Here is a 24,888-nt window from a genome sequence, read left to right on the forward strand (position 1 = left end):
AGTTGCTGGTGCAGCTTCCTCCTTTAAGCTCTTACCTGGCATATCTCTCTTTAATCAGGCAATTACTGTGGGAACACGCTGACTGATTCCTGCCACAACCAGGGGAAACTGATCCTGCCAATTCCCCCTACAATCTTCAACTGGGGAATGAGGTACTCCTCAAACAGCTGCAGCCCGGACCACTCCAACCACGGTGGACTGGCCCACACATAGCGGTCCTTACCACTCCTACAGCTGTAAAACTACTGGGGGACTCTTCTTGGCATCACCTATCTCAGGTCAAATTATATAAGCAGGATGAGCCCTCCTACACCTGCCAGCCTCTGGGGCCCCCTCGGGTCCATATCACTCATGCTGCTCACCCTCCTAACTCCCACTAAAAGCAAATCCTATGTCTTGGAATTCCAAATCAGGAAAAACCTTTGCCCAAAATGGAAAAGCCACCACTCATGTAATTGGCACAGCAAACTGCACATTAACAGGTTGTAGCCAAACTGTAACCATTCCTATTACTCCAAAATCAGTTAAAAAGGGCCCAAGGCCTTATGCCTGCTTTCCATATGCCCAAACCAAAAGCTAGTGCACAATGAAGCACCTCATAAGGGTACGTTTTACATCAGATCCCAGCAATTTTACTCTTCAAAATTGACAGGCCTTAAACCTGCTGACAGCCAAAAAAGGAGGGACATGTATATTCCTCCAAAAAAAATATTGCTATTACATCAATGAATCGGGCCTGGTAGAGCAAAACATTAAAACCCTAAACAAGCTAAAAGAAATTTTCTATCACAGGAAACAAGAAACCTCTGGCCTAAACTGGTTCTCCTCTCCACTAGCGGCATGGCTTCTCCCACTGCTAAGACCAATTATCTTAATTTGTCTCTTTTTTCTCCTAGCTCCTTGCCTCCTTAACTTCCTCCAAGGTCATATAAGAGAACTATCTCGAGTAGCAGTCAACCAAATGCTTCTGCATCACCTCCTGCCAACCTCACCAGACTCCTGCATCCAGCCTCTCCTCTCTCTTGACCCTAACAATTTCAGCCCATAGTCCCACACCATCCCACTGCAGCAGAAGTAACTAGAAAGATCTTGACACCCTACTATCACAAAAAGGCTGGACTGTTAGGTTGGGGAAATAAGGGAGGGCTCTATGGCTGGAATCATGAAGTCACTCCAGAATGGGAGGTGAACCTCTACAATCAAGGTCTTTGCACCACAAACATTTATTCATGGACATCTAACCACCCACTGCTCAACCCACTAGCATAATAATCCTTTGTTTAATGTGCCACCCCTTTCATGTCATCACCTAACCCCTGCCCTTAAAAACTCCACTTGCCAAAGCCCATGAGCAGCCCCACCTCACTCCCTCTTGGGTTCAGTGAGCTCTGCCCAGGAGTGCAGCCCAATAAAGCATGCTCAATGCTCATTTGCAATCCTTTCATCTACTTTCCCTTCTGTCAAACACCTCATATCTTAAAACCTTTCAAATTCTACTTACCTCGATGCTTTTGATCTTTTGTCAGGTATTGCTTTTCCCCAATTTTAATTTTGGTAGTGGAGAGTTTTGTGAAATTTAAAAAAAAAAAAAACATCATGTGATTTTAGAGGAGAAGATAGAAGGACTCACTTCCAGCTGGCCAGAATGGATAATGATTAAGCACTTCCCAATTCCTTAGAATGTCAATACACATAAAATGACCTAGAAAGTATCTATTTAAAAAAATAATTAATTCTGAGTCATGTTCCATGGACTCTCATGGCACTTAATCTGAATCTCAGCTTTCATCAAGTCTTTTAATTTCCCCTAGGATCAGGCCATTGTCTGCTTTTCACAGTTTTATTTGTCTTTCTTAATCATCCATGGTCACGTCCTGTGTAATTTGGACATGTTCTTCTTTGAGCTTTGCAGGCCAACTCCCTACTTCATTCATGCACAAGGTCAACTATTCACTCTTCAAAGAGGATGTCTCCACACACAGTGTTTTAGGTGGAACCCCCTGACTCATTCATTTGTATAACACAAACTGTTTCATCCCCATGGTGTCCATGACTTTCTCAAGTTCTTTAATATATGTAAGCATAGGAAAGATACTGCATTATATTGAAGCATTAAGATTCTCAGTTGCAAAGTAGAAATTTAAATTAAGAACATATGCATATTACCTTCATGGAAAAGCAGAAAAGAAATATGGGAGATGAGAGAAACATGAAGAAAGTACTGGCATCTTCAAACCCATATATATGGTGGACCAAAGACATGGGGGACCTTTGACTGATTAGAAATGTATTCCTGGTGGTTTGAGTCTGTGCCACCCCATTACTGAAGTCTTAGAAATGGCACCCTCACCTAACATAATGGGCTCATAAGAAGACAGATTATGGAAAAATAATGGTAAAATTAATTAGAATTGGAACAATACATGCCTTAGGATGCTCCACATTAAGGGAAATTTCTTGGAGGCAGAAGGGTGGTTGCTTTGCAGGAAAAGTGGAAATTGTGAAACAGAAGGGATTATGATATATACAAAATTGTTCAATTGTCTCAATTTTTTCTTTCTTTGACTCTGTTCTAGGTGAGGGAGGTTGTATGCAATAGACCTTGCTGCACCTTGTCCCACTTGTCCTGCATTAACAGCTTTGCTATGGGGTGCAAATCTCTGAGAAGTAGGATAGGAGAAGCTGTGGAAATATGCTTTGTTTCTTGTCTTTCTCTCCCAGATAATAGAAAGGTTCAAGAGGTCATGGGTTCTGTTTCATTTATTCATGATCTAATGTCCTGGGCCTGGAAGGGTTTGCATTTGTATTTGTATAATTCTAAAAATATTTTTGGATTGGGTAGGAATAAATGACAAATCTGCTCTGAGACCTTGGGAGGTGGAGATATTTTACCTATCACCACTAGGTGTAGGGGTGGATACTTCCTTTGTGATATGAGAAACTGGTGAACATAAAGGGCAGTGCCAAGCGTAACTTGTAAGTATCTGGTGACTCATTTTCAGGGATGATATTTGGGTTGAGAGCAGTATCAGTGGTCTGGTTTTGTACATACTGAGGTGATTTGATGTTAAAGGAGTAGTTCAAATACATATTAAAAATTCAGAATAGACTGAGATAGTTGCAAAATTTGTGCAGTGCATCCTCATTCTATACAATTATATGAATGTATTTCACACAGTTTCTGCCACAATATTTTTAAAGGTCAATTAAGTTCAGAAATTTTACATTCACAGACAAATATACTCTATTTCAAAATTAAGCATACAAGATGATGAATGGTAGTTTGAAGCATAAAGTTCATAGCAAAATATTTTAAATTTGGCAATTTGGTTAAAGTTTGTTGAAAATATAGTGTTCAGTTGATTTCTAGGACATTTGCAGGACTATACACATTTCCCATGGAAATGTTATTTTGTCTCCTTCCTTCCATTATCTGTCTTCACAGCTCACTGTGCAGCACATTTCCCTTTATACCCTGTTGTGATTTGCATAGACTCCTGGGGACTTGGCTGCTGCTCAGACTCTATTAATGGGGATTCCCTGGAGACAGGGCCTGAGTGCACCAGACGGTGAGCAAGATGCTGTCACAGTCCCAACTCCTCATCCTCCTGGGGCTCTGGGTCTCAGGTGAGAGCTTCAGAAGAGCAATGTCTTTATAAAGCTGGAGAGATGGTTTTCACATGCAGAGTGGACAGACTGTTCCATCTCAAACAGATTTGATTATAAAAAATGATAAATGAGGAAACCTACATTTGGATACAAATTTTATATACTTGTGATTTATTGTGTGATCTTGTTCTTTTCTGTCTCTAGGTGCCAGTGGGGACATCGTGATGACCCAGTCCCCAGTCTCTGCAACTGTGACTCCAGGGGACACCATCACCATGAGCTGCAAGGCCAGTCAGAGTCTTTAATCTGATATCTTCCAGCTGAACTATTTAGCTTGGTACCAGCAGAAACCAGGACAGGATCCCAAACTGCTCATCTATGGTGCATCCACCCGGGCATCTGGGGTCCCCAACAAATTCAGTGGTAATGGGACTGGGAAAGATTTCTCTCTCAGCATCAGTGGAGCCCAGGCTGAAGATGTGGCCACTTATTACTGTCAGCAACATTACAGTTATCCTCCCACAGTGCTTCAGCCTCGAACATAAACCTCCTCTCCCAGCTGTGGGGCACTGAGTCCTGCAGCAGCAGCCTCTCCCCCTCCTCCTGCCTCTTCATATTGTAACTTTCTGCCTCATAGTTAATTATTATTCTTGTTTTACTGTTTCCTTCAATGGGCTCTGTCTTTCCTTCAAGCCTTCCTTGTCCTTATTACTGAAGTAGTTATACTCTACCTCCTTTTTAACTGCCCTTTTCTTTCACTGTTTCTCTTTCCTTTACTCATTCCTTTAAAGACAATTCTGTAGTTCTAACCATTTGGTTGGGAATATATTCCTTTGAGATAATGGGGCTGACTGGAGCCTGTAAGGGCAGAGAGACAGGAGGAGGGAGAAAAGGAGCTGCCTAGTTAGGAGTCTCTCAGGGGGGAAATATAAGGGAGAATTCCTGGCACATTGGTATTTGGAATAGTTAGGGTCTGAACATGCCATGTTTTCTGTCTATTCCCTGCAGTTCAAGCTGTTCTCTGCTCTCCCACACCTGGTTTCAAGGTGGTGAGGAGGGGCAGGGAGTGGGAAAGGGGCACGGTGCTGGCAGCTTGGTCAATAGATGGAAAACAATCATTATCCACAATGAAACACTGTTTTCATAGTTGACAGCACTAGATGTCCATCAAGTTTCTTTCCCTTCAGTATTTATTTTATATTAACATCTTTACACTTCCATTAAAGCTAGAATACTTACATACTTGCATTAAACAAATCATTATTGTATTTTAGTGTTATATTTGTGAATGAATTTGTTATAGATAATGCTTTTCTTTATTGATTTCTCTTTTCATTTTGCAATTACATTAATTCTGAGAGTCCACTGCATTTGCTTTATAATAATGTTAATAAGCAATTAAAAACATGGTTCTGTCTCTCAGAGTTTAAGTGTGAAGGGGTAACAGATATTGATTAAAGAATGTCAGAAAATGCAAAATTTAATATAGGATATTTATTGTACCTGGCCAGCAAGTAGTAGTGCCTTTTACAGTTGTGTGTGTGTGCGTGTGTGTGTGTGTGTGTATGTGTTGCTTAATGCAGGGGAAAGGTTTGGTAGGTTTTTAAGCAGAGAGATGGCATGACCAAATTTGCCTTTTAAAAAGATCACTCTAATTTTACCTGAGTTGACTTAAAAAATAAAATAGACAAGAATAGATGTAAGAAGACCAGTAACAAATCTATTTCAGGAATCCAGGAGAGAGATGTTGATGGCTTTCTCAAAAGTCATGGCAGTGGAGATAGGAAGATGTGGGTGGATTGGGAAATAAGTGGTTGTAAGATTGACAGGAGGTGGATGTGAGTGCTGAGGTAAAGAGTGTTGTCGAGGATGACTCCACTGATTCTGGCTTAGACAACAGGATGTGTGCTGCTCCTTCCCTTGGGTGGAATTGGGTGGGGTTGGCTTGTGTGGAGGTGTAAAGATCATGAGATAGGTTCCAGAGATACTGAGCTGGAAGTGCCATAGAAAGAGTTAAGAATGTTAAGAGTTTAGAATTCAGAAGAGAAGTTTGAATGGCAAATATAAATAAATTAGAACAAGATACAACTGTTCTATCAACTAATATGAACTTTAATAGAATTAAAGCTTTCCTATATTCAGTTTATTTTTGTTTATTAATTTACTCAACAAATATTAACTTAAAAAATACTCTTTCAAATGCAGTGCTGGGTACTTTGAAGATATTATTCTTCATATGTATCAATAAATGTGTGAAATAATATGTATGATAAATATATATTTAATATTTAATACTTCATTTTGAAACATGGCAATGAAAATTGCATAAAACACACACACGTACCTATTTTTCATTAACAACAACCTAGCAGTCCCCAGAAACTCATCATAACTTGGCACATTTCTGCCCCATATTCTCATGAAATCCACCCCTCCCTTACCAACCATAAACCATTCTTGATTTCTCTGAATCTCACAGAATCACTTCCTTGATTCACATTTTAAAATTCCAGATAGGCATCACTAAACCATATAGTTTTGCTTGTTACGGAACTTTATACAAATAGAATCATCCTGCACACACTATTTTGTTGCTAGCATATTTCATTCCGTATTTATAGAACATCTAGTTTTTTGTATGCATCTGCAATTAATTCACCTTCATTGCTGAATAGAATTTCACTGTGTGAATCTACCAAAACATATGAAATCAACTCTGTTTTAAACAATTTTCTTCACACCCATACATTCCATGGCCTTGAAGTTCCCTTCAATGAGGTCACTGTGGGCTCCAGGCCTGTTGCCTGCACCTGTGTCCCCACTCCCTCTGCACACCTGCACTCTGTCCCTACCTGTGGCTCTCCTGTGCCCCTCCCATGCCTGGGGGTTCCTTCCTGTTGCAAGAGATTGCAGACAGCTCTGGCCTGTGTAATCCGGGGAACTTCCCTGCAATTCAGGGGATTGAAACGGCACCTTCTCCAAGAAGGTCTAAAAACCATTCTTGGGGAGGGACCCCTACTTCCCTGTGTTTCCATCAGGGGTGTTCCTTTAACCTTAGGGTGCCACGTGGCATTCTCTTACATCTCATAAGTACTCCTCTATCATAGTTAAATAATTCTTTCCCATCTGTTGATGTTCTTCCAAAATCTTTCTTCTTTTCTCAGGATCCACTGCTTCTAGTTGTTTAAATTTTGTGGTGACTTTATTGTTATCTGTGGAACATTCTTTCTGGTTCTGTCTGGTAGGAGTTTACTGGTGCTTTTCAGAAGTGGTGCATAGACATGAAATTACTATTTTAAAAGTATATAGATATTTTTAAATCTCCTTTTACTATTGACCTCTAGCTTAACTGCCTGTAGGTCAGAGCACTCAGTATTTTGAAATGTGTTCATGTTTGTTTTCTTTCTTTGCCTATAAGCTTTTTTTCCTTTTTGAGTGCATGGTCCAGGAAATGAGCCTGGGTCTCCCGCATGGAAGGCAGGCAGGAACTCTAACAGCCACACTCCCCATGCACCCCTGTGAGCACTTTTTAAGGTGGTTCCATGTGTGGCTTGAAGTGAATGTGTAAATCAGTTAATGTTTTCATAATTTTTCCAGCTTGTTCTTCAGATTTTCCTATTTTTGCTAATTTTTCCTGGTTGTTTTATAGTGCTGAAAGTGGGGATCTGACATACCACCTTTATCTTTGTGTATTTATGCTTGTTCTCCTTACAATTGTTTGCTTTTTGGTGTCTACATTTGAGGTTATTAGATGAGTAAAATTTTTTCTTCAGGGTGAATTAAAACAACCATCAATGTGAAGTGTGCTACCTAGTAATGATTTTTGCATTAAAGCATATGCATATATATATGCTTTATTATATTATTACAACTGCCCTTTTGTGGTTAAGTTTTTAATTTTATAAGTATATATATATATATATATGGTTATATGACTTTCCATTATTTTCTTTTGAGTTTTCTATAGATTTATGCTGCTTTAGATGTGTCTCCTTTTAAGTACTATGATTATGGGTGAGCGTGGTTCATAAAATGTGATAAACTTTGTATTTTAGTTGCAGAATCTGATATGTAAGATAATTACTAACATATTAGTTATTTCCTACCTTGCTTTTGTGTTGAATGGATAATTTTTATTATCCCTTCTGCTTCTTTTGTAGTGCCCTATATATAATCTGCTTTTAATTCTTTTAGTGATTATTCAACAAATTATACCACACATAACAACATTAATGTCTAAAATTAATTAAAATCTTTGTGCTAGTTTGAAACTGTCATGCACCCTAGAACAGCGATTCTTTTATTCTGATTCAGTATTGCTTGGTGGGATCTTCAGACTAAATTGTTTCCATGGAGACATGACTCACCCAGTTGTGGGTGGGACCATTTAAACAGGTAGTTTCCCCAGAGATGTGTCTCCACCATTCAAGGCAGGACAGCTGGTAATTAAGCCAAGAGCACCTGAATGCATTTCCACCTGGCTTTGTTAAGCAGCATCAAAATTACCCTGCTTCCTGGCCACTTGTTTTAGATGATACGTGGAAGTCCTTGGGTCATAATGAAGAAGCACAATTAGCCAACCAAGCTTGAGGGCAGAAAAGGACAGCTATGTTGACTTAAAGAACATGGTGGAGGAAAGGGGAGAATAAATGTGGTCGAATATCTCAAGCTTACCTAAACTTGGCCCCTATTGGTTAAGGGGGTAACAGCCATGGATGGCTCATGGATTCCTGCTTTTATTGTGTCTCAGATGTGAGAGAAAACCTTTACCTGCAGATACTGGGGATTCCAAGTTTCAAACCAAATGGAGCAAAAAGCAGAAGTACCAGGGCCAGGCCTTTTGGAGAAACTGAGTGCAGATTCGATCATCCAAACTCTGTGGAGATACAAACCTTGCTAATAATTATGAAGCTTGAGATAGCAAAGCAATGTTTGGGGAAGAATTAGCAGAGGCCATTCAGAGAAGCTGAGGGCAGCTCTTACCACCCCATCCATAGGGAGCTGCAGGCTTAGAACCAGGTTACAAGGAAGGCAGGGCTAGCTGGGGTGGTCACTCAAGAGGACTGCTTATCCCTAGGCAAAAATGATGGGACACCAAGCACAACTTATTTCATGCCACCATAGAGGATTGCTGCACTGAAAGGGAACTGTGATTTTTCTGTGAAAGTATATGTTTTCCTATTTGTCTTTGATATTGTGCAGTTTTCTGAGATGTGTCCAGTATGGAGTCCTATTTATTAATTTGACTTTGTATGATGGGCACTTGTGTTTGTGAATTGGTTTCTTTCACAAGCTCTGGCTAATTCTTAACCCTTATTTGTTGAAATATGCATCTGCCCATTATCTGCCTTCCTCAGATGGATATTAGTTCTTCCCATTGTACATCTCTCTGGATCCTCTATATCTGTGGGTTTTTTGTCCATCTTTTTCTTTCTCAGCATTGTATTTTGGAAAGTTTCTTATGCTTTGGTTTCTAGCTCTGTAAATTTTCTACTGCTGTCAATTACCTTCATTCAGCTTCAATTTTGGTTTTCCTTATCCATGATCTGGAAACTTTGGTTTGGTTCTGTTTAAGAGTGTAATATCTTCCTTAAGATTTAGTTCTCTGCATACACACTATCATGTTTGTTATCCATTCCTTTAAAAAGTTCTGATACTTACAAAATCTGAAACCATAAGAGAGTGCTGATTTCAAATCACTTCTGATTCATGCTGCACATGTGCCTTCAGAATTTCCCACCTGGAGGTGCTATGGGTTTTCACTGTTATGGCCTGTGCATGGATCTGGCACCCAAGGCACATGCTGGCAGTGTCCTTAGATGTCTTCAGGACAGTGTCTCTTTGGTACCAAAATGTTTCCAGTTAGAGGCAATCAGATATCATTTCAGATCATGGATTTTCTTAGGGAAATAGACATATTTAATATGAGGTTCTTGTTTAAATTGCCCTACATTGTTAATTGCAACTTGTGTAACAAGAGAATATTATACATTTTGAATATATATTTACTTTAAAATACATTATTGAAAATTCCTTTTTCGAAATTGGTTACTACATGTTTCATGGTCAAAAAAGATGCATTTTGTGTGACGATAATTTGGGACTTCACATTATATCCATCCACAATCTGCTATGCAATTTGAGTCTGTGACCACTGCCTGCCTTGCACAGGTCCCTCTGGTACTGCCCAGCTGCACATAGACTTCCAGCTGGGCTCTGTGCCTTGGTGACAGGAAAAGAGCTGTGACTGGCAGGGCAAAGGAGACTGGTAATGGCACATCCCTACCTCTTTCTGCTGCTGCTGCTGCACTGGAACTCTGGTGGAAGGTGTAAAAGAACTTCAACCAAACAAGGTTTAAATCTCTGTAGACTAGGGAAAACTATTTTAAATACACACTGAAATAGCCATAATTTCATTCAAGATATATTAGAAGCCATATTAAATATAATGGGTCTCTGAGGTATGTTGTAGTCACAAGAAAACAAAATGTGGACAAGCTGTTTTTGAATTTGTTCTCATCATCTGTGCTTCTGTGTTAATCATTCATTCTAATTGCAGGTGTCTGAGGGGAACCTGTGAAGACTGAGTCTCTAGTCTCCCTGGCTGACGCACCAGGTTGAGGGTCACCATAAATTGCAAATCCAGCCCTCGTATTTTATCCAGTCTCAACCACAGGAACCAGCCTGCTACCAGCATGTGTTAGTTTGTGAGATGCCAGAACATGATATACAAGGCCTGGAGTGGTTTTTAAAAGTGGAATTGTGCTCACTTCGGCAGCACATACACTAAAATTGGAGGAATATGGAGAAGATTTGTTTGGCCCCTGTGCAAGGATGGCACACAAATTCATGAAGCATTTCATAATAAAAAGAAAAAGAAAAGAAAAGAAAAAAAATAAGTGGAATTTAACAAGTTAAATTCAGGAACCCCTCTGTCAGCTGGAAAGACATGTGGCTGGCATGAGAGTTTATCCCTTTCTCCTGGGCTCTATTGCTTTTGGCCTCTGTTCTTATGTGGCTCCTCAGTTTGCTTCTCTAGGGCTGGCTTCCTCTTTTTGCTTCCTTTGGCTCTCTCTAGGTTCTCTCTTGCTTACCATCTCATGCTAGGCTCCAACATCTCCAAACATCCATGTCTCTATTCTCCAAGTGTCAGCATCTCTTTCAACCTGGGGCACTGTTGGCTCTGAGGCTTTGATCATTTCTGTCTCTCTTCAAAATGTCCTCTCTATTAAAGGATTCAGTAAAATGATCAAGATGCACATGAAATGGGTGGAGTCATGTCTCCATCTAATGAAAAGATAGGCCTACAATTGGGTGTGCCACATCTTGTGGAGATAATCTAATCAAAAGATTCCAACCTACTGTATAGAATCAAGGCTGCTCCCAGATGATGGGGTCAGGATTAAAACATGTCTTTTATGGGGTTCATAATAGTTTCAATCTGGCACACAGCAGAAGCCAGGACAGTCCCCTAACTGCTCATCACCTTGGCATCCACAGGACACCTGGCATCCCTGACAGGTCCTTGTCAGCTGATCACAACAGGCTGTCCTCTCAGCATCAGCGGGCTTATGGCTGAAAATAGGCAGATTACTTCTGTCAGAAATATTATGCCTTTCCCCCATTATGGTTCATTGTTGAATGCAACCTCATCCTCTGGGCTGATTTTTGGTCAATCTGTTATGCAATTGCTGCTCCCTATTCCCTCAACCCTAGAAATACCTACCTGTTCTATCTTCCTGGGAGGTTGTCTCCTGATTTCTTTTCTAGAAGGTTTTTTGGGGTCCAGGGGACATTTAAAGGGTCCGGTCTCTTTAATCATTTTAGTGATGGTCACTGTGGGAAAATGCAATAAAGATCACTGTTTTGGTTTCCTATTACTCCTGGAACAATTCCCACAAATGTTAGAAATGTCTCATTTACAATTCTGCCAATCGTTAGAGCAAAATGGATCTCATCAGCTAAAATCCTGGTGTGACAATGTTCCCTTGTGGTAGCCTGAGGGGAGAACCTGCTTCTTGCCCTCTCCAGCTTGTAGAGACCTCACAACTCCCCAGCCCATGCCTCCTTTATTGCTCTTTATAGTAATCAACACTTCATCTCCTGACCCTGATTCTGTTGTCACATGTCTCTGTCTGAGAGGTTCATTCCTTATAAGGGCTCATATGTTTTCACAGGGGCACCCAGATAATCCAGGATATTTTCCAATCTCATCATCTGTGTACTTCATAATATTTTCAAAGTCCTTTTTACCATATATGGTAAGATTTTGTAGGCTCAAGTATTAGGTTAAGAACATCTTTGGGGGTTATTAATGTGACTGCTGAAACTTTCTTTGTTGTTCACACTGTCAGGGTCATTGTCAGTAAGTTCTGTACAATGCATCACCATACTGCTGTGCCCTCCCTGTGCCCTGCATCCTGGTTCACATCCATCCCTGAGGTACAAGGCTTTAAACTATTGAAGGAAGTCAACTTCCAAAGAAAACCAATCAAAGTATTTATATTCCATGAAGACAAGAAAAGAACATTAAACATATCATGATGCAGAAAGCTATATCCCACCCTAACAAGCAAATTAAAACACCAGAGGAAACACAGACATTGGGACAACTAATCAAAATGTTCATATAAGTCTACAAAATAAAATCAATGGGATGGCTAATGACATAAAGGAGATCAAGGAGACTCTGGAGGGGGTAAAAAGGAATTTGAAAGAATAAGTAAAAAAATAGCAGATATTACAGAGATGAAAGATGCAACAGATCCAAAAAGAAACATACTAGAGACACACAAAAACAGATATGAAGAGGCAGAAGAAAGAATAAGTGAACTAGCGAACAGAACAATTGATTTCAATTGTTTGCTAAACATTCAAAACAGTAAATGGCAAAATGATGGAGAATTTTGAATTGGATCTCAGGGAAATGATGGACATAACAAAGTGCACAAATATAAGAATCATTGGTGTCCCAGAAGGAGAAGAGAAGGGTAAAGCTGTAGGAAGAGCACTTGAGGGTATAATGGGGGAAATCTTCCCAATCCTTATGAATGACATAAATATAGAAGACAAAGAAGCTCAATGAACACCAGATAGGATAAATTGAAATAAGCCTTTCCCAATATACATACTAATCACTCTGTCAAATGTTGAGGAGAAGCAAAATATCCTGAAAGCAGTAAGAGAAAAACAGTCTACTACATACAAGAGAAACCAGATAAGACTGAGTTTAGATGACTCAACTGGCATGATGGAGGTGAGAAGGCAGTGGTATGATGTATTTAAGATCCTAAAAGAGAAAAGTTTGGGCTAAGAATTATTTACCTACCCAAATTGTTTTTCAAAACTAAGGGAGAGATTAAAATTTTCACAGACAAAAAGATCCTGAAAGAATTTGTCAAAAACAGACCAGCCCTACAAATATTATTAGAGGAGTTCAGCCAGTTACAAAAAAAATAAAATAAAAAGAAATGAGATGGACATTTGGAGAAGGAAACAGAATTGAAGGTATCACTAAGGGTAACTTAAAGGATTAAGAGAGAAAGAGAGAAAAGAATATACAGACCTGACAAACAAAATTCAAACATAAGATGATAGATTCAAGAAACGTAATTTCAGTAATAACTTTGAATGTTAACAGACTAAACTTACCAATGAAATGATACAGATTGGTGGAATGGATTAAACTATGTGTTGCTTACAAGAAACTTATCTTAAACACAAGGAGGCAAATACATTGAAAGTGAAAAGATGGAAAAAGATGTTCCATTTAAATTATAACTAAAACAATGGCAGAATAGCCATACTGATATCCAATAAAATAGACTTTAAATATAAAGACATCATAAGAGACAAAGAAGAACACTATATACTAATACAAGGGATAATTCACTGAAGAGAAATAACCATAACAAGTGTTCATGACATCAATCAGGGCCTCCAAAGTACAGGAGACATTGTTAAAACTGAAGGGCGTGACGGATGTTTTAACAATAATAGTGTGAGATTTGAATACACCTCTCTCCTCTCTATATAGAACAACCAGACAGGAGATCAGCAAGGATATAGGGCAGTTAAACAACTTGATAAATGAATTAGACCTAACAGACATATGCAGGTCATTACACCCAGAACACAAAGATTTACATTTTCTTCTAGCACTCATAGAACATTCTCCAGGAAGCATTGATAGATCATAGGCTAGGGCACAAAACAGTCTTTATAAATTTAAAAAACACTAAAATAATTTTAAAACTTTCTCTGCTCACAAAAGGAATGAAGCACGGTCTCAATAACTACAAAGGAATGAGAACATACGCAAATATATGGAAATCAATTAGCACCCTCTTACACAACCAGTGGGTCAAAGAAGAAATGGCTAGAGAACTCAGTAGCTATCTGGAGATGAAAGAAAATGAGAATACAACATGTCAGAACTTGTGGGATGTGTCAAAGGGTGTACTCAGAGGGAAATTTATTGTCCTAAATGCCTATTTCAAAAAACAAGGGAGAGCAAAAATCAAGGACTTCACTGCTCACCTGGGGGAACTTGAGGAAGAAGAGCAAACTAATGCTAAAGCAAATAGAAGCTAAATAACAAAGATTAAAGCACAGTTAAGTGATTTAGAGAACATTTTAATACCAAAACTGGGTTTAGATGCTATAAGCAAGAAAAACTACAGACCAATCTGCCTAATGTACATAGACACAAACATTCTAAACAAATCATTAGCAAATCAAATCCAACATCTCATTAAGAAAATTATACATTGCAACTGATTGGGATTTGTACCAGGAATATAAAGATGATTCAACAAAAGAAAATTAATTAATGTAATACTGCATGTCAACAAATCACAAAGGAAAAATCACATGATCATATTGTTTGAGGGTGAAAAAGCATTCCACAAAAATCAACATCCATTTCTGATAAGCAACCTTCAAAATACAGGATTCAAAGATAACTGCCTGAATATGATAAAGGGCATATATGAGAATCAACAGCCTGCATTGTACTCAATGGAGGGGAACTGAAAGCTTTCCCCCCAAAATAAGGAATGAGACCAAGACACCTGCTGTCACCCCTGCTTTTCAATATTGTGCTTGAAGTGCTAGCTAGATCAATCAGGAAGGACAGAGAAATAAAAGACATCAAAATTGGAAAGGAAGAAATAAAACTCTCATTATTTGCAGATGACATCATATTATACTTGGAAAATCCTGAAAAATCTACAACAAAGTTACTTAACTAGGAAACATATTCAGCAAGGTGGCAGTATATAAAATTTATGTGAAAAATTACTAACATTTCTATATACAAGCAATGACCTAGCTGAGGAGTCAGTTACAGAAAAAAATCCATTCAAAATAGCAACTAAAAGAATCAAATATTTAGGAATGAACTTAACTAGAGATGTAAAGGACTTGTACACAGAAAACTACATAACATTTGATTTGCTAAAAGAAATTGTAGAAGACCTAAATAGATGAAAAGACATTCCCTGCTCATGGATAGAAAGGTTAAACATCATTAAGATGTCCATTCTACCCAAATTGATCTACAGATTCAACACAGTTCCTAACAAAATTCCAACAAGTTACTTTGAAGACTTGTGAAAGTGAGTTATCAAATTTATCTGGAAAGAAAGGAGACCCTAAATATTTAAAAATATTTTAAAAAGAAGAATGAAGTGGGTTGGTTAACACTTCTTAACTTTAAAGCTTATTATTAAACCACCGTGATCAAAACAGCATGGTACTCACACAAAGATAGAAATATTGACCAATGGAATCAAATTGAGAGTGCAGAAATAGACCACAAATCTATGATCAATTGGTTTTTGATAAGGTTCTGAAATCCACTGAATTGGGACAAAACAGTGTTTTTAACAAATGTGTATGGCAGCACTGGATATCAATAGCCAAAAGAATGAAAGAAGACCCATACCTTATGTCCCACACAAAAATTAACTCAAAATGGATCAAACACCTAAATATAAGAACTAGCACCATAAAGCTTCTGGAAGAAAATGTGGGGAAACATCTTCAAGACCTAGTAATAGAAGTTAGCTTCCTAAAGTTTACACCCAAAGCATAAGCAGGAAAAAAAATAGATAAATGGGAACTCCTCAAAATAAAATGCTTCTGTACCTCCAAAGAATTTGTCAAAAGGGTGAGGAAGCAGCCAACTCAATGGGAGAAAATATTTTGAAATCACATATCTGACAAAGTTTGATATCCTGCATATACAAATAAATCATACAACTTAACAACAAAAGAGCAAACAACCCAATTATAAAATGGGTTAAAGATATGAATAGGCACTATTCTGAAGAGAAAATATGGATGGCTCAAAAACACAAGAAGCTATGCTCATTTTCATTAGCTATAAGGGAAATGCAGATCAAGACTACAATGAGATGCCACCTCACACCTATTAGAATAGCTGCTATTAAACAAACAGTGAACTGTATATGTTGGAGCAGAAGTGAAAAAATTGGAACACTTATGCACTGCTGGTGGGAATTTATAATGGTATAGCTGATACAGAACACAGTTTGGCAGTTCCTTAGGAAACTAAATATCAAACAGCCCTATGGCCCAGGAATAGCACTACTTGGTATATAACCAGAAGAGCTGAAAACAATGACACAAACCTAGACATTTGCACACTGATGTTCATAGCACCATATTTCACAAATTGCCAGAAGATGGAAACATTCCAAGTTCCCATTGACAGATGAGTGGATTAACAAAATGTGGTATATACATATGATGGAATTTTATGTAGCATTAAAATGAAATGACATCCTGAAGTCCATGACAAATGGATGTGCCTTGAGGACATAATGCTGAGTCAATTAAGCCAGACACAAAAGGATAGATACTATATGACTCCATTTTTATGACCATGGTAAAGGTCAAATTAGAACTTTATGCTACAGAATATAAGTGACTTAGAGATACATAGAAGCTAGAGATGGGTGAACAGTTAGCTAATGAGGGTGTTCCTGTTTGCTAGCTGCTGGAATGCAACATACCAGAAATGGAATGGCTTTTAAAAGGGGAATTAACAAGATGCTTGTTTAAAGTTCTAAGGCCTAGAAAATAACCTATGGAAATGTCCAATCAAAGGTATCCATCAAGGGAAAGATACCTTCGTTCAAGAAGGTCTATGATGTTCTGGGTTTCTCTCTAAAGTGAGAAGGCACATGGGGAACATAGTCTGTTTCTCTCTTAACTGGAAGGGCACATGGCAAACATGGCATCATCTGCTGGCTTCTTCTCCTGGCTTCCTGTCTCATGAAACTCCTTGGGAGGCATTATCCTTCTTCATCTCCAAAGGTCACTGGCTCGTGGACTCTCTGCTTCATGGTGCTGCATCATTCTCTGTTCTCTCTGAATCTCCCATCCTCCAAAATGTTTCCTCCTTTATAGTTTCAAAAACTAATCAAGACCCACCCAAATGGGTGGAGACACATCTCCCCTAATCCAGTTTAACAACCACCCTTGATCAGGATACACCTCCAGGGAGATGATCTAATTACAGATTCGAACATACATTATTGACTAGGAATTATTCTGTCATTACAAAGTGGTATTTTGATTAAAACATGGCTTTTCTAGGGTCCATATATCCTTTCAAAACAGCACAGAGGGTAAACTCAAATATGAGGGAATAGATGAAAGTACAGGTGGTTCTCTAGGGGTTCTGTAAGTAATATTACCCTATTGAAGGAGAACAAGGTTTAAAGGGGTTGTATAGACTTGTGCGTCCCACTGATTAACATGAGAAATATACTTTAGTTCTGAAAGAACTACTTCAAATGTCTGATTCATGTACAAAGAGTGTTTAAGTCCAGAGTTCAGGTGGAAAACTGCAATTGCATGTGATGGGCTGTGTTTCAACATGCTGATGAAAGCATCAGCAGTACCACAGCAATGGTAGGGGCAAATAATAGGGTGAGTGGCAAGAATGAACCCTATATCATGAGGGGTGTTCACAGGTTTTCTTTCTCTGGGGAACAACAAAATTGAGAGTGTTGATGGACTATGGACTTTAGACACTATACAGGATGCCTAATGAATTCAGGCAGTTGAAGGATGAACTGACTGAGAAGTAGATTGGCTATGATGATGTATACATATGATTGAATATTGTGCTGCTTTAAAAAGGAACACAGTTATGAGGCATGCAGTTATGTCAATGAACCTGTAGGACATTTGGTAAGATAAAATGTGGCAGAAACTAAAGAACAATCATTGAATGGTCTCCTTTGGAAAATACTAGGAAGAAAACAGAAGCCTAGATTAAGCTCTTATAGAAGACACATTGAGTCCAAAGAGGTAATTATTATTTCTGGGTTTTGAAAGACTGTATTATCTTTATCTACAACTTGGTATTGAGAGATAAGAGGAAAGTTGATCAGGTCAGGGTTAAAGTATTTGAGAACACAGGAATAAGGAAGACATTATTTATATTTTAGAACCACGCCTACTCTCTGAGAGCAAAGGAAGAAAGGTTTATTTTGTCTGGAACCAAATTTTCTGAAGCACTTAATCTAACACAACCTTATGGATATCTCATTGAACAATTGAAACACAGGGAGCCCAGAATAAGAATGAGGGCCTTTAATCCTGTACATTGTAATGTAATGCCTGCATACATCCTAGAATATATTAAGCAGAAAATCAAAAAGTATTGGCAAAGTCCCTTGAGAGATGGGAGAAAAAATATGGAACTATTACACTTTACCACCAGGGAATCCCCTGATACTGTGTCAAACATTAGGGACACCCAAAGCAATAGGCCAAGCCCTTGGTCTTGAGGCTTAAACTTGTGAAGCTTATGTAGGTAGTGGAGAAGCTTAGCCTACCTATAGGTCTGCCTAAGAGTGCTATCTGGAGGACCTGCTTAGTTGCTCAAATGTGGCCTCACTCTCTCTTCTTTGCTTTGCATGTATGTTATATTATACAGTAAAAATATGTAAAAAAAATTGGAAGTGCATATTCTAGTCATTCAGCATAGTAGCAAAATCTCAATTTTGCTGACATTAGCTAGGTGCAATTATTAACAGCAAAATTTTCACCAGATAGATACTAAATTTAAGCAGGAAGACAAAAACAATCATCAATGAAAACTAGACCAAAGATTTAAATTGGAAATTTCATAACTGAACTGTGGACTATTTGGACAAAAAATTAATTAGATTCTCCTTCCATTTTGTTGAAGGTAAAACATTGGTCACCACAGAAGTGTTTTCAGATTTGAGAGTCAGTTATTCTTAATGTTGACGCTAGTGGGAATGTGAGAGTCCCCTTCATTTGTCACTACAGAGGTTTGGATCCCAAGGAAATGCCTATGCTGAGTTGAGTGGTACTATTTTTTTCTTAACTAAAAGCAAAAAATTAAATTAAATTAAATCTGAGCAGAAAATGTTGAATATGATGTTGGTAGTGGGAAAAAAGAATCAGCAGGATAACTTGATTGATCTTGGACTGATCCACTTAAGAAAGATGGAGCAGAACACAGAGATGTAGAAAATAAGTGCATTACAGCCGGTCAAGCCCATGAACCTCTGGGAAATCCTTTGCATCCACCCATGGTGACACAAACCCTGGTTTGAATATTTCTGCCCTAAAGGATGTATTTTAGACCAAAAGATTCAATGAGATGAGGAAAATCAGGGGTCAAAGAAACACATTTTCCAAGTAATGTCCAGCTTTCACTTTCATTTGAGATGCTGAATGTCAGGGTGAGATCACTGATGTCACTCCAGATGGAATGTGACTTTTGGGAATGGTAACTTACACTAGGTCATCTTTAGCACCCCTCACTTGGTAACACCACAGTCTCACTCAGATCTTCCCAAGCAGCGTACCATTTTTTTATAATGTTTTTTTTTTCTTTTGGTGTAATTTTAGATTTATAGAACATTTGCAGAGACAGTACAGAGAATTCCTGTGCATCCTCACCCACTTCCTCTTGATGCTAATATCTCACATAATCATGGTTCATTTGCAAAACTGAGCTATTTATACTGGTAAAATAATAATTGGAATCCTGACTTTATTCAGGTTTAACCATTTGTTTTCTAATGTATTTTTCCTGTTCTAGGAGCCAAACCAGCACATGTCGTATAAGCTTCCCATGAATTTGTTACAAGAATGTTGTATGATTTTACAGAAGAACATCCTGATCTCTACTAATGCAATGCCCCTATTTGAAATCAGTAGCACAGTATTTTATTCTGTACATGAATATTTTATGTGTTTTTCAACCAATCTCATTATTTCAATATGAAAATTTAGTTTTTGCCTCTTTAGTAACAATTTTTTAAATCATCACATGCACTCATTCATCCAAAAATGAAAATTAGCTCCTTCATTTCAGGACTGCAGCTACAATGGGGAATGAAAATTACATAGACCACAATTGTTTGAGACTCTGATGCATGTTAAAGCTGCTGCATGTGAATCAACCCTTTCAACTCACTTAGCCTGAAGTTATATCTGCAACAGGGACACGTGTGCCGAGTGTTCCCAGGTAAGGGCATGAGGCAGTGAGAGCAAATGCACAGGCAACAGAGAGGTTCAGGTCTTCTAGGGATGTCCCCAGGTCACTCCCCTCTATGACAGATTCCTGCTCAGAATTCCTTCAACTCTGTGAGAATGTGGTTCTTATAGTCAAAGAAGGGACAGATTCTGACCATCTTTAAATCTAATTCTGTTCTTCTTTTGGTTTTCATAGCACAATATTCAGCCCTGAATTTGTTGATATGGTCTGATAACAGGAAATGATCTGTGGTGAAAAGAGGTGTAAAATACATTCATTCTACTGGAGGAGGGAGGAGTCAATGTCACACAGCAAAGAAGTAAGTGAGACACTTTCTTCTCTCTGGAGTCAGGAATCCCGATTTAACATGAGATTGATTGGTAAACCCATGTTAGTTTTTTTTATTGGTTAATAACCAGTGGGCAGTTCATTAGTTCTCAGTGCTGTAGATCAGGAGTCTGGCTGAGCACAATGTGAAGGGTTCTCTGCTCAAGGACTTAGGAGGATAAAATCAAGGAGTCAGTGAGGCTCTGTTCTTTCCAGAGCTTGGAGTTTTCTTCGAAGCTGATGTGGTTGGACAGAATCAGCTCCCTGGGTCATGGTTTTGTGATCCTATTCCCTTGCTGTCTGTGCCTCTCATCTCCTAGAGGCTGCCCTCATTCCCTGCCAACATGGCCCCTCAACCTTGATAGCCAATATTGGATAGTTTCTACCATGTCAAATCCTAACTATCTGTGAGCTTTACTGAGTTCTTAGTCCCTGAGCAGTACAAAAATATTTAAAGGCTCCCTGTGAAATAGTCAGGCCCACTTGAATAACCTACCCATCTAAATGTCAATAGTTTTTATTTCATATGCAAATAAAGTCCACAAAATCTCTTCACAGCTGAATATACTTAGTGTTTGAAGAATTGGGATACAGTTTGTACATGCCAGCACTCAGGAAACTTGAGGACCCTCTTAGAACTCTACTTACCACAATGTTCTTTTTACCAAGTATTGTTTCAACCTAATTTTATTTTTGGCAGTGGGGATTTGGTGAAATTTAAATTTAAAAATCACTATATGACTTTAGAGGAGAGTATAGAATTACTAATTTCCCAGCTGGCACAGAAAGCATAATCATTCCACACTTCCCATTTCCTTGCAGTACTAATGCACATAAAATGACCTAGAGAGTGTCTGCCAAAAAAAAATTAATTTGGACTCATGCTCCATGGATTCTCCCTGCACTTAATCTAATCCCTCAGCCTTCACCCTCTTTATGGTTCCTCTAGGATCAGACCCTTGTCTGCTTTTCACAGTTTCATTTGTCTTTTGTAATCATCCAAGACCACATCCTTTGTATTTTTGGAAGTGTTCTTCCTTGAATTTTGCAGGCCAACTCCCTACTTCATTCATGCATGAGGTCAACTGTCCATATTCAAACAGGACATTTCCATGCACAATGTTTCATGTGGTCCCCTCTCCCTCAGTCAATTGCATGACAGAACCTGTTTCATCTCATGTCATCATGTTCTTTAATATATGTCAGCATAGTAAGGACATTCTACTGTGTTGAAGCAGGAAACCTGACAGTTATGAAGTAAATTTCAAATTAAGTGAATATAAATATTAACTTCATGGAACAGCAGAAAAAAAACATGGAGATAAGGGCAAACATGAATTAAGTGCTGGCATCTTCAAAACCTATATATGTGGTGGACCAAGAACACGGTGGACCTTTGACTGAGTAGGAATGTCTTCCTGCTGGTTTGGGTCTGTGCCACCCCATTCCTGGATTCCTGGAAATGCCACCCTCACCAACATAATGGGCTCACAGGGAGACAAGCTATGGAAAAGTAAATGCATTATTAATGAGAATTGGAACAATACATGCCTTAGGATATTCCACATTATGGAAACTTCTTGGTGGCAGCAGGGTTTTTGCTTTGCAGGAAAAATGGAAATCATGATACAGGACAGATTATGCTATGTACATAATTGTTAAACTGTCTCATTTTTTTCAGTCTTCCCCTGATTCTGTTCATGGTGAGGGATGTCTTATGCAATGGACTTGGGTTCACCTTGCCCCATTTGTCCTGTATTAACAGCTTTGCTACAAGAAGTAAATCACAGAAAAGCAGGATAGGAGAGGCTGCAAAAATATTGTTTATTGTCTGCCTCTCCCAGATAACTGAAAGGTTCAAGGGGTCAGGAGTTCTGTTTCACATATTCCATAACCTAATGTTCTGGGGCTGGAAGGGTTTCTATTAGCATTTGTATAATTCTATAAATATTTTTGGTTTTGGTAAGAATAAATGCAAATCTGCTCTGATACTTTGGGATGTGGAGCTATTTAATCTATTACCACTAGGTGGGGCAGTTAGCCCTTAGGTGTGTGAAGTAGTCACAGGATAGTGAATACCTTATTTGAGATACTGGTTTGAGGAATGGTGATTTGAGAAACTGGTGGACCTGAAAGGTGGTGCCAAGGGCAACCTGTAAGTATCTGGTGACTCATTTTCAGAGACATTATTTGGGTTCAGAGCAGTATCAGTGGTCTGGTTTGAGATATCTTCAGGATATTTGAGATGTCAAAGAACTTCAAATATATATTTAAAATTCAGAATAGACTGAGATAGACACATAATCTGTGCACTAAATTCTCATTCTATCCAATTACATGAATGTATCACACACAGTTTCTGGTACCATATTTTTAAAATGTCAATTAAATCAGAGATATTGCACTCACAGACAAATATATTCTATTACAAAATTAAGCATACAAGATGATTATTGGTAGTGTGAATCATAATGTTGATAATAACATATTTAAAATTTGTCAGTTTTCTAAAGTTTGTTGAAAAAAGTAGTTTTTAGTTGATTTCTGGGATGTTTGCAGGACCAACTCACATTTCCTGTGGTAGCGTTATTTTGTCCCCTTCCTTCCATTATCTGTCTTCACAGCTCTCTGCATAGCATGTTTCCTTTTATACCCTGTGCTGATTTGCATAGACTCCTGGGGACTTGGCAGCTGCTCAGACTCTATTAATGGGGATTCCCTGGAGACAGGGCCTGAGTGCACCAGACGGTGAGCAAGATGCTATCACATTCCCAACTCCTCATCCTCCTGGGGCTCTGGGTCTCAGGTGAGAGCTTCAGAAGAGCAATTTCTTTATACAGCTGGAGAGATGGTTTTCACATGCAGAGTGTACAGACTGTTCCATCTCAAACAGATCTGATTATACATGATAAATGAGGAAACCTACATGTGAATATACATTTTATATACTTGTGATTTATTGCATGATCTTGTTCTTTTCTGCCTGCAGGTGCCAGTGGGGACATTGTGATGACCCAGTCTCCAGTCTCTGTGGCTGTGACTCCAGGGGAGACCATCACCATGAACTGCAAGGCCAGCCAGAGTGTTAGCAACTACTTAGCCTGGTACCAGCAGAAACCAGGACAGGCTCCCAAACTGCTCATCTACTTAGCATCCAACCGAGCATCTGGGGTCCCCGAACGATTCAGTGGCAGTAGGTCAGGGACAGATTTCTCTCTCACCATCAGCAGAGCCCAGGCTGAAGATGTGGCCACTTATTACTGTCAGAGCAGTTACAACTATCTTCCCACAGTGCTTCAGTCTCGAACACAAACCTCCTCTCCCAGCTGTGGGGCACTGAGTTCTGCAGCAGCAGCTTCTCCCTTCCTCCCTTCCTCTTCATATTGAAATTTTCTGCCTGGTAGTTAGTTAGTCTTCCTGTTTTACTTCGTCCTTCAATGAACTCTGTATTTCCTTGAAGCCTTCTTCATCCTTGTTACTGAAGCATTTACTCTATCTCCTTTCTTTCTGCCCTTTTCCTTCACTTTCTCTTTCCTTTACTCATTCCTTCAAAGACATTTCTGTAGTTCTAACCACTTGTTGGGACTAGTTTCCTTTGAGGTACTGAGGCTGCCTGAAGCCTGTAAGGGCAGAGAGACAGGAGGGGATAGAGAAGGAGACGCCTAGTTAGGAGTCTCTCAGGGGGGAAATGTAAGGGGGAATTCCTGGCACATTGGTATTTAGAATAGTTAGGGTCTGAATGTGCCATGTTTTCTGTCTATTCCCTGCAGTTCAAGTTGTTCTTCTCTACTCTCCCTGGTGTGAAGGTGGTGAGGAGGAGGGTCAGTGTGAAAGGGGAATGAAGGAGTGAGGCTGGCAATTTGGTTAAGGATGGGGAACAGTCTTTGTCAACAATAAGACAGTGTTTTCATATTTAACAGCACTAGATATCCATCAAGTTTCTTTCCCTTGGGTATTTATTTTATACTAATGTCTTTATACTTCCATTAAATTTACAATATTTTATATGTTTGCATGCACAATTCATTATTCTATTTTAGTGTTATGTTTGTGAATGGATTTGTTATAGTTAATCCTTTTCTTCATTAATTTCTCCTTCATTTTGCAGTTGTTAAATTCTGAGAGTCTGCTATATTTGCTTTGTAATGATTGTATTAAGGAATTAAAGACATGCATCTGCCTCTTGGGTTTAAGTTTGAAGGTGTTTTACTTTACTAGCTGCCAGAATAAAACACACCAGAAATGGGTTGACTTTTAATAAAAGGTCAAATTTTTTAATTTATTAAGAGCATGTAGTTCTTCAGAGGAAAGGGAGCAGACTTTCATCTGAGGTTCTTTCTTACATGGGAAGGCACAAGGTGATCTCTGCTGGCCTTATTTCCAGGTTTCTGGAAACA

The 24,888-nt window shown here is 38.8% G+C and overlaps 1 non-coding gene and 1 pseudogene across 2 annotated transcripts; both read left to right on the top strand.

Annotated features, from left to right (window-relative positions):
- The first annotated feature begins 3,538 nt into the window (after positions 1 to 3,538).
- On the top strand, positions 3,539 to 23,878 carry LOC143661224 (immunoglobulin kappa variable 3-11 pseudogene; annotated as a pseudogene). Its single transcript, XR_013164459.1, has 2 exons — positions 3,539 to 3,627; positions 23,481 to 23,878. The product of XR_013164459.1 is annotated as an immunoglobulin kappa variable 3-11 pseudogene (transcript).
- Positions 10,372 to 10,478, top strand: LOC143661799 (U6 spliceosomal RNA). The gene has a single exon (XR_013164851.1). It is a non-coding gene; the product is annotated as a U6 spliceosomal RNA (small nuclear RNA).
- Positions 23,879 to 24,888: the final 1,010 nt, after the last annotated feature.

Source organism: Tamandua tetradactyla, chromosome 17, assembly GCF_023851605.1.
Source record: "Tamandua tetradactyla isolate mTamTet1 chromosome 17, mTamTet1.pri, whole genome shotgun sequence".
NCBI lineage: Eukaryota > Metazoa > Chordata > Mammalia > Pilosa > Myrmecophagidae > Tamandua > Tamandua tetradactyla.